The sequence below is a fragment of the Sus scrofa genome, chromosome 1 (assembly GCF_000003025.6).
Source record: "Sus scrofa isolate TJ Tabasco breed Duroc chromosome 1, Sscrofa11.1, whole genome shotgun sequence".
Taxonomy (NCBI): Eukaryota; Metazoa; Chordata; class Mammalia; order Artiodactyla; family Suidae; genus Sus; species Sus scrofa.
Genome location: NC_010443.5, coordinates 63,600,618 through 63,617,005, shown reverse-complemented (window position 1 = coordinate 63,617,005; position 16,388 = coordinate 63,600,618). Strand labels below are relative to the sequence as shown.

General features: G+C 38.8%; 1 long non-coding RNA gene across 1 annotated transcript in view; it reads left to right on the top strand.

Moving 5' to 3' along the window:
- Window positions 1-13,286, top strand: part of LOC110260380 — a 34,787-nt gene extending 21,501 nt beyond the window's left edge. The window contains exons 2-3 of the long non-coding RNA XR_002343615.1: window positions 9,373-9,458; window positions 12,033-13,286. This is a non-coding gene — a long non-coding RNA (uncharacterized LOC110260380). The remainder of the gene's footprint in view (window positions 1-9,372; window positions 9,459-12,032) is intronic.

Genomic DNA, 16,388 nt, shown 5'->3' with positions numbered 1-16,388 from the left:
CACTGATAGCCCATTAATCTTCCCATGAGTTTTAGAATAATCAGTGTCTAATTCTTGACTATACTACTTTGAAATGTTTAAGTTCTATTGGATATTGTCCCTGAACTCATTTTGATATTCATTGTTCACCTTATCTTTGTGTCTCAGTTAAAATTTCCTATTTTATCTCATTATAGAAGCAAAGCTTAGTTCTGAGTACATTAGTGAGAGGTTTTTTAAAAAGGGTTTTTATCTAGAATTTCTGGTTTCTGCAAGTTTTTTTTTTTTTTTTTTTTTCAGATCGTGCTGTTTTCTGCCCTCTATCCTGGACTTTTCCTTAATAGTCTGGTGCTCCCTGACTGGTGCTCACATATCAGAGTGACTGGAAGCTGACTGAATGCTTTCTATGTGTATATGTAGACTAGACTATCAACTGGTAGGCTTCTCTGTAGTGTGATCACGCTGGGCAGTTTTACAGCCAAACACTAGTTATGAGGACTCTGTTAGATCTTTATCCTAGGCATGGTCACTCAAGAAAGGAATTCTGCAGTCTCCTTCTTTTAAGATGTGTTGGTAATGGTGGCGGATTGAATCCTGGTTGACAGTTTTCTCTAAGCCAATAAGGGGAAAGGTACTTCAGTTTCACCATTCATAATGTAGTACTTGACTAAAGTAATCTGTGAAATCAGCTCACTGTCTTTGTGGAAGTGATATTTGGGTGAAAATTTAAATGTTGTGAGGTTATCCATATAAGGAGTAAGGGAGACACTGGTATAGTAGAGGGAACAGCATGTCTGAAATTCCCAAGCAGGTATGTTGTTTGCCGAGTTGAAGGATTTGAGGCGTGAGTGAAATCTAATGAGCAAATAAGAGAGCAGGTAAGATGGAGTGGAAGAAACAGACAGGGGCAGATTATTTAAGTAACTAAAGGCCACATTTGGAAATCTGGATACCATTCTAGACGTAATGCAAAGCTATACAAGGGTGTTAGAAGAGGAATCTCAGTTATTGTAGATAATTAAACTGAACTTTCCACAGATAACAATTGTAATACATATGCGTTTGTGTGTATATAATTTGAAAGCATTCAATAGTGACCAGAAGCAGACAGAACATACAGAAGATTTAAACCTTAAAAGAAGATACCACATATGCACAAGTGAGATTCACATTTATATGAGTCCCTCCACACCCATTTTTACACAAGTCACTCTGCTATCTGCATAATAAGAACATTTAGATTTAAGCAAAATGTCAAAACCCTATTGGCTTGAGAAATGAAAGGTTAGTGTTCAGGAATGCCAGAGTGACTAAAAATTTAGGAGGACACACTGTAAAGGAGGAATTTTTAGAGAAGGAGACACAAAAATAAGAGGATGAACTCTCTCCAAATGCTTAGTTGACCTCTGGACTATGCAAGCATGGGAGAGACTCCAAGAAACCCACTAGGGAATAGTTGCTGAAAGGATGAAAAACTTAGAGATGTTAGATGCTTCTCAAGGCAGAAAATACAGAGTTAGGAGTTTGAGTTCTTTCAAACTAGGGAGTTTGGTAAACTCCTAGGGTAATCCACCTACCTACCTTAGCTAAACATAGCACCAAGCCTCCACAAGTTCTAGGTGATCATCCAGTAATTTAACTCACTTCTATAACAAAAACCAACAGTCTTCTGGGAAAGAAAATAGATTATAGCATTTCTACAATGAGGCACAACATGTGATAGAAAAATTTCTAGATATACAGAGAAGAAGTAGTATGTGACTTATAATTAAGGGGAAAAATCAGATTAATCAGATATTAAAATTAGCATATGACTTTATTTTTTAATTTTTTAAAATTTTATTATTTTTAATTACTCAATGAATTTATTACATTGATAGTTGTACAATGATCATCGCAATCCAGTTCTATAGGATTTCCATCCCACAACCCCAGCACATCCTCTCACCCCCCCACCCCGAACTGTCTCCTTTGGAAACCATGTTTTTAAAAGTCTGTGAGTCAGTATCTGTTCTGCAAAGAAGTTTATTGTGTTTTTTTTCAGATTCCACATGTCAGTGAAAGCATTTGATGTTGATGTCTCATTGTCTGACTGACTTCACTTAGCATGATAATTTCTAGGTCCATCCATGTTGCTAAAAATGCCAGTATTTCATTCCTTTTAATGGCTGAGTAATATTCCATTGTGTATATATACCACATCTTTTTAATCTACTCCTCTGTCAGTAGCATATGAGGACTTTAAACTTGATTTTGTAAACATGTTAAATGACCTAAGGGAAACAATGATTATAAAAAAGGAATAGATGAAAAATCTCAGTAAGGAAAGAAAACAGGAAATTTTAGAGTTGAAAAGTCTATTTTCTGAAATAAAAAAAAATCACTGAATTGACTCAACAGCAAATTGGATAAAGCAGAAGAAAGTCCGTGACTAGAAAACAAGTCCATAAAAATTATGAAGAAGGACTATCTGAAGGAAAAGAAGGAAAACAAAAACTGAGAAAAATAGCACAACTTCAGTGGTTTCTGGAATAATAACAAGTGATCCAGTGTATGTCTAACGAGTTCTAGGAAAAGAGAGGACATAGAATGGAGAAAGAAAAAGTTTGAAAAAATAATGGCCCACATTAAGTGAAAAACATCAGTTTATAGATCCCAGGAAGTTCAGAATACTCCAAACAAGACAAATGCAAAGAGAACCACACCTTAGACACATCATAGTTAAAGTTTTGAAAAGCAAGCATATGTTTAAATTTTGGAAGTGTTCAGAGAAATAAGATGCATTACATGTACAGGAATAGTGACATGAATGGTAGCCACCTTATCAACAGAAACGTTGGCGGACTGAAGGCAGTAGAATGACATCTATAAAGTATTGAAATTGAAAACAATATAACAACCAATCTGTGATTCTATATCCAGTGAAAATATTCTTCAAAAATGAGGGCAAAATATTTCAGATAAATGAAAGCTGAGAGAATTAGTTCTCATCAGACCTGCGCTTTCAAGCAATACTTAAGGATGTTCCTCCAGCTAGAGGGAACTAACAACTGATGAAAACTGGATCTCTTGCGAGGAAGAAAGGATAAAGAAACGGCAAATATCTACATAAATATAAAAGACTATGTTTTTCTTTTATTTCTTTTACAAGATAACTGAGGTTTGTAAAACATGAATAAATTATAAGAGAACAATAGCACAAAAATAGGAGAGAGTTAAATGGAATTTTGTTTCTATAAGATTTTTTATTTTACATTAATTAACACACTATAAAATCTAAGTAGATTGTGATAAATTATTCCCTGGAATAATGGCACCCAAGTAATATAAATAGGTAGGTCTAGTTAAAAAAAGTCAATATACCAATTAAAGTGAAATACTAAAATTATTTAACTCCTCCTTCCTCCCAAGAGATGCAGGAAATCAGGAACAGAGAATCAAAAAACAGGACAAATAGCAACCAAGTAGTAAAGTGGCATACTTAAATCAACCATATCCTTAATGGCATTAAATTTAAATGATCTAGCAGACTAATCAAAAAAGCAGAGTTGATGACAATAGAGGTGGGATTATAAGGATGAAGCAGAGATGTGCTGGTAGTTGGAGCTGGCTACTGCTTTTCAGTAGAAAATGTGTAGTGTTAAAACTATCTCATATAATGTGATATTGCTATATTGTCTGTTAGAACTTTTCACTAATTTGTCAGGCCTAACTTTAGAACTACAAGTAGAACTCACTATTGTTACTGGTTTACTTTATTCCCTACACACTGGAAATGAAAGTGCACATCCAGGTACTAAATTATCTTTCTTTTGGATGTTTACAGTCTGGAAGGCAGTGAAATAGATAAAGAATAATGAACAGGAGAACTGGGGCCAGTACACCCCTGGTTATTTCTTTCCTGAGTTATCACTTTCCTTTATATCATCCAGCACAAAATAGTGTGTATCTATTTTTAATGACACCCAGGGGACAGTATTCCTCTTGGCAACTTAGAGCAATGCTTAGCAGCTTTCTCTGGAAAGGAATGCTTTATATGTAGCACAAATCCCTTGTGTTGCTGTTTGAGTTTATTTTGAATGAATTAAGAACTCGTTGAGCACCTGCTATGTGCAGTACTCTGGGGAAGGACAATTAAAGGCAAAAGCAATATTAAAAGGTGCCCTCTATCCTTATTAAAGCCAAATATGTGTGGAGAGAGATGTAAATATTCAAGTACTTAATGAAAAATACAAGAAATATTAAAAATATTAATTGGTTAGCAAAGATAATAAATGTAATACAAGTCCTAGAAAATATAGATAACTGTGAGATGGACAGATTAGGGAGAGCTTCAGAGAGAACATGTGACTTTCCCTGAACCTGAAATCATGGGCAGGGTTTAGACTGGTAGAGTAAAGAATGAGAACTCATTCCAAGTGAAGAAAATTGGGGGACAGTGTTGTGCCATAGTGAATCTACACATTGTGCTTGAAACAAAGGGCTAACAAGCCCAACTAGAAAAGAGGCTTTGAGAGGCCAGGCACAAGGGTCTAAGACAGGAAAGGCAAATTGGGCAAAGCCTATGGGAGGCATGGAGGCAGGTTAAGTTACTTCATCTTTTGTGAGGAAGCCCCTGGATGTGGTTGAGAAGAAAAGTGACATGTCAGACATAGTTCATGAAAATTAATCTGATTGTGACTGGTTACATGGAGTGGAGGGGAGAAGAGTCCTCTTATTTTGCTTTTGGTAACCAGGGAAGAATTTGAATAAAGCAGTTTTATGTGAGGAAAGAGTAAGTGCCATTTACTACAGTTTACGTTTTAAAGCAGAGAAGGAAATGCTAATGTTATTCATTGTGGAGCTGTTTTGGTGAGAATATTACACATTGGTGAGTATCTGTGAATTTTTGATCAAGAAATTTTATGTGACTTTAGTTCTGATCTATTAGTAATCATATAGTTATATCTTCTTAATAGTCTAGAACTCATACTGCATGAACTGTACTGGATCCCAGGAGAAGGGACTCAGAATTTAAAAATCTGTCATTGGCATGACTTTATTATCTCTCCTTTGTTCATGGCAGATAGAAACTTTCTCTCAAAATTTAATTTTTTTATTAATGAAAATAAATTAATAATGCCTCCATAGAGGCTTTCATTCTGCATTTCATTTTGGCTTTGGGCTTATTTCAACCTTCTTTGTGATAAAGTGGAGGTACATTTTTATCTTTACTTACTTGCTATGAAAAATTTATGTAACTCAGATACCAAAATATCAAGAACACCTGCATGAATCTGGAAACTTTATAGTGCTAATTGGCAAAATGGGACATGGCCAGATAAGCACATCAGATGGAACTCTTTAAAAGAAGTATCAAAACTCTTTTCTTTGACTTTTCTTGATAACAGCTTTATTTACTATGAAATGTGGGAGATGGGGCTAGGAACTAAACTGGGAGAGAATTGGAGAAGATTTTTTTTTTCATTTTTTTAATTTAATGGTTTTTATTTGTTTCCATTATAGTTGGTTTACAGTGTTCTGTCAATTTCCTACTATACAGCAAAGTGATCCAGTCATGTATATATATACTTTTTCTCACATTAACATGAAAAAGAAAAGAGAAAAAATTTATTCTTTTGAGCTTTTCTTGTGATATTGTATCATCTGGTTCCATGATGATAGTGGGCATTCACAGTCAATGGAATTTCTATGAATTCTACTCTGCCTTGCCTATGTCACCCTACTGTATCAGTGAAGCTCTGTCAAAGGAGGTCCTGGGAGCGGTATGGATAGGACTTTGTCATTTAATGACATAATGATATCACATGTTGAATCATTTTGTAGAAAAACTTGGTAATCATTAGGCTGGATATGATTTCTTATATTGTTGTGGATGAAAATGCTAGAAAATAGTTGAATTCTGATTTCATTTTCAACATTTTTATATTGTTTTGGATCACACGAGTTAGGATTTGGTGAGTGAAGATATCTTTTAATATTACCCATAATTCTACAAACCCAACACAATTTGGATACATTGTGAATGGTTAGAATTACTGACTGTTAAATGAATCATTCCATGCATCAAAGTAATTTTATATGCATAAAAATAATTAAGAATTTTTTCTTTTTATGGCTGCACCTGCAGCATATGGAAGTTCCCAGGCAGGGGGTTGAATTGGAGCTGCACCTGAAGCCTAAGCCTCAGCCACAGCAACACCAAATCTGAGCCACATCTGTGACTTACGCTGCAGCTTGTGGCCACACCAGGCCCCTAACCCAGTGGGCGAAGCCAGGGATTGAACATGCAGCCTCAGAGAGACTATCCTGGGTTCTTAATCCACTGAATCACAATGGGAACTCTGAAAGTTCACTAATTTTTAAGGCATAGCCTTTGCATTATTTTCTACTCTTAACATAAAAACGTAGCTTTAGAAGAGCCATGAAAAGAAATTAGGAATTCTCTTGCAAAAAAGTCCTCTTTGTTAGAAGCTGGACAAATCTTTGGCCAGGCCATTCTCAATATGTGTAAATTCTAAGATAATTGTTCTCCACTAACTTTTAAGGAGTGTGGAGGGAAGAGCCATCCATTCAGAGATGGAAAAGTTTTTCAAAAATTTTTAAATTATAGTTGATTTACAGTGTTCCTTCAATTTTTGATGTGCAGCAAAGACAGCCCATCACACATGTATATATACATCCTTTTTTTTCATACTTTCTCCCATCATTTTCTAACCCAAGACATTGGACATAGTTCCCTGTGCTGTACAGTAAGACCCCATTACTTAACCATTCCCAGTTTTTCTGTCCTTCATCCTCTTTTTGTTCTGAGATTTTACATGAATAAATTTTTAATTTCCATGAAAAGAAAGCTTCTCACTTTTAAATGTGAGGGATGAATATGAAAGTATTCATATGGTGGCTTTTATCAGCATCTCTCCGTGGCTTAGAGATGTCTTACTGTGTCATGAGTCTTTTTCTGATTTTTTCACTTGCACTTGTGAGTGTGTATGTGTGTGTGTGTATCTGGGTTTTTGATCTCTAGAATGCATTGCTGTGCTTCCTGATATTTTTCCCTTTTTTCACATTCACATAACTTATGAATCCTTTCCTCATATATTTTGTCTACCTATTTGAAGTAGAATATTAACAAAAAGTATTCAAAAAGCACTACATATAAATTGCTTCAAATATTCACTTCAGTATGGAGTTTGCCAAACTAGAACCTGATTTGCATTTTCTTCAAAAGAATAGAATAATCCCAAGTTTGACTATAGCAGAGCAAAACCATGATAATACAGGGAGAAAAAAATTAGAGAAACTTCTTATCATTTACATTTTCCTTGTTCTTTTTCCAGCCTTCCAGAACAAATGTGATACAGTATTATCTTATTGCAATGCCTATTTCTAATTGGAATCTGTAATTTTATTGTGGTTGTGTTTTGATGTACATATTCAAATCCTAGCTTCTTGTGAACATTGAGGTCCAAGTTTATATCTCACCTTTGAATGCATTATATACTATATGAGTGTTTAGCCGCTAAACAGGGGGAGAGTTGTATGATCATACCACTTCTTGATAATTGTGCAATTGGGTTGCCACTTGGCCCAGAGTCTAATGAAAGTCATGCTGACTTTCATTCTTTTTTTTTTTTTTTTTTTTTTTTTTTTTGGATTTCCAAGTACAGGTTGGACTGTAGCTAAAACATTTTTGGGGAATTAATTTTTATTTTTATTTTTTTTTGTCTTTTTAGAGCCGCACCCGTGGCACATGGAAGTTCCCAGGCTAAGGGTCAAATAGGAGCTGCAGCTGCCGGCTTACACCACAGCCACTGCAACGCCGGATCCTTAACCTGCTGAGCGAGGTTAGGGATGGAACCCCCATTCTCGCAGAGACAACATTATGTCCTTAATCTTCCGAGCCACAAAACCCCATGGGAATTAAATGTTTTAATATTTTTTCCTAAATATTAAAATTTTTAGTATTTTTTTCCACTTTTCTTTCAAATGACCTAAACATAGCTCTGCTATTTCCATGACTGTTTTATTCTATTCTCATTATAGGTGGGACAATTGCACATAGCTGTGGAATGATTCTACTCCAAGAGTTTATAGATGAATACAAAGTGGACCAGAGTATAGGGAGGAAATAGTGGTGAAAACAATGAAAAGATGAAGTTTGCTTAATAAGAATCTAAGACAGTAATAGTTTCCAAAAGCAACACGTCAGCAAGAAATTTGAAGGCTGTGAAGGAGGCACTGGTCACATAGTAATGGAAAATGTAGAAAACAATGTATTTGTGGTTGGAGTTTTATTCTTTGAGTAATAATAGTGTTAGCAAATATTCTTTCTTGTGGGATAGAAATAGCAAGTTAAATTTTTTTCTTCTGATCCTCATGAAATTTCTAATTGTAACCAAAGAACTTAACTAGCTGCTTATGTCCTATCTTCCACCATGTAATGTCAGTAATTAAACACTGAAAATAGTTTGCCCAAACATATGTGCACAGAGGACTTGAGAGAGGAGTTCCTGCCGTGGTACAGTGGGTTAAGAACCTGCCTGCAGCAGCTGGATCCCTGCAGAGGTGTGGGTTAAAGGATTTTGGATCCTCGTGGCACAGTGGATTAAAGGACCCAGTGTTGCTGCAGATGCAGCTCAGATTCAGTCTTGACCCTGGAAACTTCAACATGCTATGGGTGTGGCCATAAAAAGAAAACGAAAAAAAGAACTTGAGAGAGCTGCACAAAGCCTGGAGCTCTGGGAACCACCCCATGCATGTACCATCTGGTCTCTGATCTCCTGGAGAAGTATGTGGTTTATCAGGGCAGAGTAGGTGGAACTGTGATCCCCAGACATGGGTAGTGGGCTGGAAGGCAAGATGTTCTCACTCCTATTCATTCCCATTCTGTGCTGAGTAAAGGATTATTCCAGTCATAAAAACAAAAGCAGAACACTGCTTGTAATGGACAACTGATTTAACTAATTATGAAGGATGCTATTTATTTCTACATTTAATTACTTTGGCTTTTTTCTTGATCCTATTTATTTTACGCAAAATAGGTAAATAACCAGTTTACATGATAGAATTTAAATATGACATGTAGAATGCATGTCCAAGTTCTGTTTTAGTGATCTTTCATGATCACTGCCTTCATAACATTTAGGAAATTGTTGTCTCTAGATGGCAGCATTTCAAGCCTTTATAATACATTGTTTAAAAATAAACAAAATGAAGTGTTCCTGAGTGTGGCTAGTGATGATTTGGGGGAAGTTTGGTTAAAACAGCATAATTTGCTAAGGAAAATCAAGGGCTTGTTGAATTTTGGGGGCATATTTGACACTAAATTAAAACCAAACTGGCAGGAAAATAACTGCCCATGAAATAAAATGACTGTGTTTTTCTTTACAGCTGGGACCCATGGGTGTGATTCTTCATCTATCATGCTGGCTAGAACTTTGGAGGAAAGAAAATCTTCTCCAGTCATCCTTCTCAGAGTAAGTGCAAAAAGCATTCTGAGCTGCAGCATCTGTGTGGCTTCTTAACTAGTTTGGCAAAGGGGAGTAATTAGGACCTGGGCTGGGCTGCATATACCCTGAACCATACCAGGTTGGATGCTTATCATTATAGCTATCATTTATTGACTAGCATGTGATTGTGTCCATCTATATACTTTTATAAATGCCTATGGCTTTATTCCTCACAATAACCCTAACAGGCCCTGCTTCTCTCCATTTGCAAATGAAGTATTGAAGTAAGAGATGGCAGGTGACCTTGTCCAAGGTAACACAGAAAAGTGGCAGATCTGGGATTTGAACTCCACCATCGTGCTGCAGACATCTTGCACTGATCTACCACGCTATGTATACCATGTAGTCTCAGATGGAAAAGGTCTGGAGAGAGTGAGAAAAGCATAGTGTAGTTTTATTGAGCTTAGGAGAGAAATACCACTTTATGCTCAGTGGTCTGTAAAGTATTCTTTTGAACATTTCGAGTCTACTTTCTGACCTGGTACTTTAATTCAGTTCAGCATACATTTTTTGAGTACCTCTTGTGATCACTAGGGACAACAAGATGGATAAGATACAGATAAGACTCTATGCTAAATCTTAAGAAAGATGGTCTTTTTTATAAATCTCCTCAGATGGCATTCTTCGCTGATGCCCTTGAAGTAGCAGAATGACACAGTGAACATGCAAAGTTTCAAATGCATGCTTGTTTCGTACTAGAAGTCAGCCTGCCTTTTTGTTCACATCTCAAGTCATTCAGTGAAGTGCAACAAAAGATATCTGTCTTAGATATTCAGACACTGGATCCAATTCTCAGTGTCCTCTGTGGCTAACAGCAAAGGCCATGGCTGCTTGAAGCTGCTTATCAACCTGCTGGCTTACTGAGAAGCTTCTCAGACCACAGACATGCAATAACTGAAATGGAAGAAAAGAAGTCAACTTTCTTCTTCCACTCCTTATTTTAGATTGTTTATATTTTGATTCTTGGCTTTACTTGTTCTCTAAAATAGCAAATAGCATGTTAGCAAAAGCTATTGTCTGATAGTCATGCAAAAAAAAAAACTGCCTCTGAAGCAATGAAGGTATCAAATGAAATAATATTTAGACCATCATATGCCATAAATTACCAGAAATAAATGAAAACCTCATCCTTCAGCTGTTTATCAGCAACTTCACTTCTTGATTTTATGATTATTTTCAACAAGTGATTTTGAGCAACTAATTAAGAATTAGAAAATGTGGACAAAGATGCTTGTACTTCATAGATGATATGTTGACAAAGAGGACTGCAAAAGACTTACTATTTCTCTGTCTCTAAAATCAGTGGGTTAAGTGGCAACTTTAAGGTGGAGATAACTTGGGGCCATTCTGTTTCCGGTAATCAAAGTATTTTCTGATAGTAACAACACTAACCAACATGTATTGAATCAGACCCTAGGCTAAGTATTTAACATGCATCATCTCGTTTAATCGTCCCAAACACCTATTTACCCTGACTCCCTGAATTTTTATGGATTTATTGTGAGAAATAAATTCATCCCCTAATGATGTACTTACTGCTCCAGAGGCATTTTCATTTTACATTTCATTTTAAATTTATTTGTGTTGTGATTTCATTAGCATCAGTTATCTATTGATGTAACAAATTCCTCCAAAACTTTGTGGCCTAAAGCAACAATCATCACTTATTATCTCTCATGGTTTCCGTGGGTCTGGAAATTCAGATAGTGCTCAACAGGGATGGCTTGTTTCTTATATCTGAAGCTTCAGCTGAGGCTAGAATCATTTGGAGGCTTGCTCACTCTTTCGTGTAGTGATGACACTGGCTGTCAGCTGAAGGCCTGGCTGGGGCTTTGGTTGAAACATCTATGTGCAGCCCCTCCATCAGTCCTGGGCCTTCCTTATAATGTCATGGCTGGTTCCAAAGGCAGATATTCCAAGAAAGTACCAATGCAGAAACTCCATTACCTTTTATTTGTGGGGGTGAGGTGGAGGTGGTGGTGCAGCTTTAGAAAGGTATAATTCACATACCATAAGATTCACTTATTGCGAGCATATTGAATATTTTGCAAAGTCTATACCATTGTCATTTATGTAAATGGATGCATAGTTAAGTAATATATTCACTAATTCTAGGGTTAATGTTAAAGTGAAGTTAATGATGTGTATTTGAGGTATTCCATGTCACCCCAGCGTCTCTGACTGTGGTGCCTTATTTAAAACTGGGGTCTTTTGACTGGAGAAAAAGCTTGTTGAGTACTAGGACACCACCCTGCTACACATACACACTGTATACGTTTGTCGGGAACTTTCTGTACATATGTGACTACCCCAAAAGTTATTACACAGAATACCTGATAAAAGTGGCTTCTGTGGTGGAGCAAGGAGGTCCAGCTGTAGACATTACCAAGTCTACTTCATTACAAACAAAACCCTGATTTTCTTTAAGTATATGACTAAAATGTGAGCAGATAAGGGTGGAATTCCACTCACGCCCTCTGCTCCAGGGAATAAACCATAAAGTGAAGCCCACACTCTTCTTTTCTGCCTTGGGACATGTAGTCTGAGAGCAAGAGGCTTGGAGGTGCTGCAGCCATTTTGTGACCATGAGGGAAGAGCCAACAAAGTACCAGGTAAGCCAACCCAGAATCCTGACATTTCTGAGCCGCTGTCTTAACCACCTCTGAAACCTACTTCAAAGAATCTTGATAAGTGAGTTACTAAAATATCCTTAATGTTCAAGCCAATTTAATTCTCGTATTTTGTTACTTGAAGCAGAACTCCTCCTAAATGACAAATTCCTGTGAAAAGAACAAATCACATTTGTTCCTGTCAGCAACAGACTGAAAGTATACAACTGCTTATTCTCATTAACACTAGAGACTGAATTAATCTTGAGACTGGTATAATTTATCATTTTTCTTTTGGAAAGTCAGTGCCAGTAACATGGCTTAGAACTTCTAGGTACTTTAGACCATGGTGACTATGTTAAAGATATATTAAAAATGGTTTTCCCAAGCTTTGAACTTTATGCTCTAAAATATTAGAGAATATGTACAGAAAGCTCAGAAGAGCTGAGCAAATGATTTAGAAAATAAAATGTCGGGAATTGAAAGCTATACAATATGTAAGGGGGCATAGTCTGCTAGGCTAGGGGTCATTTTCTACTACTGAATTGTGTGAAGGACTCCCACTGAAGCCAATCAGAGTCATATGCAAAAATAGATGTCAGGACCTTTCCCTGAAACTAAGGAAAGCTGAAAAATCTGAACTATTTCTTGATAAATGTGTGAGAATGTACCAGCTTTTGAGGAGGTCAGGTGTTTGATGGAAATGTGTGTGCTTGAAACTCTACAACCCTATTGCTGGATAAATTAAAAAGAATCCCATTCACTGTCTCTCTTTAAATTTGAAATGATATTTTTTTTTCCAAAAAAAGCCCTCAGAAATTCTTCAGTTATTAGTTTTCCCAGACAGTTAAGTATATCAATGATGAATACTCACTTACTGAATAAATGGAATAGCATTCGATTTGTTTTTTTTTTCCAATAATCTTAGAGAGAATTCCTTTCCTTTTAGACCTAAACTTAGCCTTTAGGTCAGAGGTTAACTTCTGTGTGCTCTTGTTTCTGGATAGGAGGTATTAGTTTAATATGCACTTGCACCAACTATTTCACTTTGAGTCTCCTTGACTGTTAGAAAGGGGGGAGAAGAGGACAAGATGGTGGAGGAGTAGGGGGACACGCTCACCCTCTCCCACAAACACAACAAAAAGAGCACATCTACAGAATAAATGACTCCCACAGAACAGCAACCAATCGCTGGCAGAGGAACCTAAACTCCAATAACAGCAAGAAGTTCGTGACATTATTGGGCAGAACGGGAGAAAAGAGGAGAGTGAGAGAAGGTGAATCCAAGCGGGACGGGCGCTCCCAAAAGGGAACTGCGGAGGAGAAAGGGATCCCGCACCCTGGAAAGTCACCTACCGGGCGAAAGATCAAATGAACCGGAGGAATCTCCAGATGCAGAGAAGAGTGTAGCAGTAAGTTGGAGTACGGAAAAGCCGATCAAGAACCCAACGGACCATCTGAACTACGGGCACAGTCACCAAAATTGAGACACCTGGGTGGGGGCTGGGCACCGAATCCTCGGCTCCAGAGGTTAGTCCCCGGGAAAGGGCTGGGGGATGCCTGGGTGGGGGCTGAACACCGAAACCTCGCCTCCGAAGGTTAATCCCTGAGAAAGGGCCCTGCGATGCCTGGGTGGGGGCTGGGAACCAAGACCTCGGCTCCAGAGATTAGTCCCCGGGCTAGGGGGGCGGGGCAGAGCGGAAACTGCTTGGGAGGTCTAGAAACCATTTGAAGGGGCAGAGACTGCCTGGGAGACTAGAAAACAAAGCTGTCACAGAGGAAGGGAACAATACTCTAGGAGCGGGGAAGTGGAAAGCCGCCTCAGAGGGAACCTGGGAGAAGAGCCTGATCTGCGCCCGTGCTGGGGAGGGGAGAGAAGAAGGGGTGGGTCCCCATAGAATACCCCCCACACCACAGCAAGCTTACAGGCCCGCTAGCTAGCTGAAAGCTGTGCTTCCAGCGCATCCCCTCCCCCACCCCCGCCACGCCCTATGCTCTCAGGGACCTGGGGCTGCCTGCCATCCGGGAGGGCTGGCCTCAACAATTGCCTGAAGCCTACCACCGCAGGGGCTGTCCCTGCACAGGCCTGCTTGCCCATTGGAGGGGCTACACTTCTGCAGAGCAGCACCAAACACCACCAGCCCCTGAGAAAAGGCCTGCAGCCCAGAAAAGCTAGAACAAGCTTAGCCAGGCTGTGAATAGATCGGCCTAATTCTCGGACGGTTTTTCTGAGTCGGGTTGCCCCGGGGAGGAGCCTCTTGGGTTTCCAACGGCCCTGCTACCTGCCCAAGCCCCCAGGGGTTGCTCTAGTGGACCAGCTGCATAGGACTGCCAGCTCCAGGCAGGACCCCCTGCAGCCCAGAAAAGCTGCAACAAGCCTGGCCGAGTCGGGAAAAGATCTCAGATGGTTTTTCTGAGTTGGGCTGCCCTGGGGAGGAGCCTATTGGGTCTCCAACGGCCCTGCTACCCGCCAAAGCCCCCAGGGGGTGCCTCACTCCCGTGAAATAACTGTTCAGCACCACCAGCCCCCTGGAAGAGCCCCTGCAGCCCAGAAAAGCTGCAACAAGCTCGGCCAGACTGTGAAAAGATCCGCCTACATTCTCAGGCTGTCCTTCTGAGTTGGGCTGCCCTAGGGAAGAGCCTCTTAGGTTCTCAGTGACCCAGATAGCTGCTCCAGCCCCCAGGGGGTGATGCACCCCTGAAAAGCAGCTGCCCAACACCGCCAACCCCCTGCAAGAACCCCACAGCCTAAAAACACCAGAGCAAGCTCTGCATGACCAAGTGAAATATGCTACCATCGTGGTGTGGACCTCCCAGTCCTGTCTGCCCTCAGGAAGTCCTCCTTTGCTTCAAAGAAACACTGTTAGCCCCATCAACACTCCAGAAAAGCCACACTGCCTCAAAAAAAGATTGACCAACAACGCCAGCCCTCAGGAAATAATCCACGGCAGTGACAAGGCAAACACTGCCCGATAACGGAGAGTACAACTCCCTCAGGAGAAAGAAAACAACAAGCAAGATGAAGAAGCTGAGAAACCACCCCCAGTCAAACCAACAGGAGAACTCACCTAAAACAGTCAGCAATGAAACAGATCTCTGCAGTCAGACAGACCTGGAGTTCAAAAGAGAAATAGTGAAAATACTGAAGGAATTAAGAGAAGATATGAACAGTAACGCAGATACCCTCAGAAAGGAACTAGAAAATATAAGGAGGAGCCAAGAAAAAGTAGAACATTCATTTGCAGAGATGCAAACTGAACTAGGGGCAGTAAAAACCAGAATGAATAATGCAGAAGAACGAATCAGTGATATGGAAGATAGAATAATGGAAATCACCCAATCCGGTCAGCAGACAGAAAACCGAATCAAAAAACTGGAAAGCAATATAAGAGACCTATGGGATAATATAAAGCGGGCCAATCTACGCATAATAGGAATTCCAGAAGGAGTAGAAAAAGATAAGGGGATGGAAAATATATTTGAAGAAATTATCGCTGGAAACTTCCCAAATCTAAAGGATACTGGATTCAAGATACAAGAAGCACAGAGGGCCCCAAACAAACTGAACCCAAACAGACCCACAGCAAGACACATCATAATAAAAATGGCAAAAGTTAGTGATAAAGAGAGGATCCTAAAGGCAGCAAGAGAAAACCAGAATGTGACCTACAAGGGAACCCCCATAAGAATATCAGCTGATTTCTCTACAGAAACACTACAGGCCAGGAGGGAATGGCAAGAGATATTTAAAGTGCTCAAAGGAAAAAATATGCAACCTAGAATACTCTATCCAGCAAGAATATCATTTAAAATAGAAGGGGAAATAAAAATTTTTCCCAACAAACAAAAACTTAAAGTGTATACAGCAACACAAAACCCAGGTTAAAGGAAATATTGAAAGGGCTTCTCTAAACCAAAAAGAAAGGAAGGAAAGGGAAGAAAAATGAAAAGAAAAAAAAAAAAAGAAGAAGAAGAGGAAGAACTAGGACTGAGGAAACCGCAATCAGAGAGCAGTCACTCAAATAAGCCAGCATACAGATTTAATCATGAACATGCTTCAAACAAAATAAAATTAAAAAGAAAAAAATAAAAAAGAGTCATCAAAACCATATAATGTGGGCAAGGGATGTCAGGAGGTAAATAACCCTTTTTGTTTGTATGTATGTCTCTCTTCTTAATTTTAATATAGTAATGAAGTGTTTGAACTTACAGGACCATCAGGCTAAAACACACAATTATGGGAAGGGGTTAGCATACTTAAAAAACAGGGCAACCACAAGCCAAAACC